The sequence below is a fragment of the Suricata suricatta genome, chromosome 6 (genome assembly GCF_006229205.1).
Source record: "Suricata suricatta isolate VVHF042 chromosome 6, meerkat_22Aug2017_6uvM2_HiC, whole genome shotgun sequence".
Lineage (NCBI taxonomy): Eukaryota > Metazoa > Chordata > Mammalia > Carnivora > Herpestidae > Suricata > Suricata suricatta.
The window spans coordinates 19,533-22,073 of NC_043705.1; positions in this window are offsets into that span (position 1 = coordinate 19,533).

Here is a 2,541-nt window from a genome sequence, read left to right on the forward strand (position 1 = left end):
CAGCAGGTATGCTTTTGCAACGGCCCATGTGCATGGAGCTATTTATCAAGAATGGGGTCTCCTGACCTCAGAGGGAAAGACCATTAAAAACAAACAAGAAATCATGGACCTGCTACAGGCCCCATGGCTACCAAAAAGGGCGGCCATTATTCACTGCCCTGGCCACCAGAAAGGAGATCATCCCGTTGCTAAGGGAAACGACCTGGCTGATAAAACAGCCAAGGGAGCAGCCCTCGAACCCATCGATGCCTTGCCTGTAGTCCTCCCGGACCCCGGGGACCCCAACCTACCTGAGAATCCCAAATATACTGAGGAGGAAGCCAAATGGGCCCAAGGATGACCCATGAGCAAGTTCTTCAAAGGATGGTGGAGGGACACAGATGGGAAATTAATCCTCCCTGAAGCCCTGGCAGAAAAGATATTACATAAAATACACCGGACCACCCATATGGGGGCAAAAAGAATGCTAGATGTGGTCCAACAATCTGAGGTAACCACCAAGGACTTACAAATCAAGATTAAAGAAATTGTTTACTCGTGCAAAATGCGCCAACTCACTAATGCCTATCCAAATCCCAAAAGCCTGGGCCAACGCCTTCGAGGTAGGAGGCCAGGGGCCTACTGGGAAATTGACTTCACTGAAGTAAAACCAGGCAAGTACGGCTATAAATATCTATTAGTCTTTATAGATACTTTCTCAGGATGGACTAAGGCCTTTCCTACCAAGAGCGAGACAGCCACTATTGTGGCAAAGAAATTATTGGAAGAGATCCTGCCAATGTAAGGTTTTCCTCAGCTTATAGGGCCAGATAACAGACCAGCATTTGTGTCTACGGCAAGTCAGGGAATTGCACAGTTCATTGGGGCTGATTGGAAATTACATTGTGCATATAGACCCCTAAGTTCAGGACAGGTAGAAAGAATGAATAGAACTCTAAAAGAGACCTTAACTAAATTGACCTTAGAGACTGGTGGAGACTGGGTAGCCCTCCTTCCCTTCGCCCTGTAACGGGTGTGAAATGCTCCCTACCAAATGGGTTTAACTCCCTTTGAAATTATGTATGGAAAACCTGCCCCTATTATCCCAAACCTCCAGGCAGCAGCCCTAATGGACATAGAGGATAACAATCTGTTGCTGGAAACCCGAGCTATTCAATGGTCTCACGAACGTGTATGGCCAAAATTACGTGCTCTCTATGAATTAAGTCCACCTCCAGAGCCTCACTGGTACCAGCCTGGCGACTGGGTCTTTGTCAAACACCATCAGCAAGATAACCTTGAGCCGAGGTGGAAAGGACCTTACATCATCCTGTGGACCACTCCAACCGCCTTAAAAGTGGATGGAATAGCAGCCTGGATTCACTACACCCAACTGAGACCAGCTGACCCCTTCCATGTCACAAAAAGCTCCATCAACCTGGAGGAGCAACAATGGCAGTTGTACCCAGACAAGAGAAACCCGCTCAAGCTGAGACTCTCCCGCCGAACACCAGATCTGATTGACTGCTATAACAATACTGATTCAGATTTCAGGTTATGTCATCATGAATAAGATCAAAACTCACTTTGAAATTATAGTTTTGTGACTCTTGTTGTGTTTGCTTACCCAGGTTAAGAAATCTGTGATATTCAGAAATGTTATAAAGTATTTGTTTGTAATCTAGAGCATTTGTCTTTTCTCTCTACTTAAACCATCCAAAATTCAAAACCACAGTGAGTATTCCACCAATGTATTAGTCTTAATTTGGCTATCTCAGATGAAGGAGGTTTTTTTAGAGAGAAATACTCAATGCACTACTGTGAATGTAACTCTAGTTTTGTTGTCATTGAATATTTGTTGTTGGATCTCAGGCTTGTTAGTCTGTGAGGATGATATTTAAAATGGGGGTCATGCCTTTTCAAGAGACTTAAATGTGGACTTCACAGATAAACAAGAAGTTCAGCCCCTATTAAAGTTTCAGGCATCACCCTGGATTTAAGGCCAGCTCTGAAGAATCCTCAGCTTGGTGAGGTGATCCAGATCCAGAGGATCAGCTTGAACTAATCCTCAAAAAGACTCTGACTCCGGAGATCTCCAGCCCTGCTCCAGCCACACCCCAGAAGCTGGCTGGTCTAGCATGGCAGAAGCCTGAGGAATCACTGGTCCACTTTCAACATTTGGCTAATAAGTTCATAGCATTTGTCAAAGAGCATGTAAATGGTAACATAGTTGACCCAGGATTGGGTCAAGTTACAAGACAGAGAGGGGAATGTAAGGCGCAGGTCTGATTCAGCCTTCCCCTGTACTTAAAGGGGAAGGCGCCGGCTTCTCCGGATGAAAGGGCGCGCATTAAGGAGGGACAACTCCTGCGGCGCCCAATCAGGAGAGGCCGGCTGATACCTTTGACCTTTCTAGAGGCGGGCCTAGTCACGCCCCATGTGGGGTGTCCTGGGCCCACTCTCATTGGTCAATACTCCAACTATTGTGATTGGCTCCCACAACTGCCAGTATTGATGGGGGGGTAGGGATTGGATCACTGTACACTTGTCATTTCCTGTAAC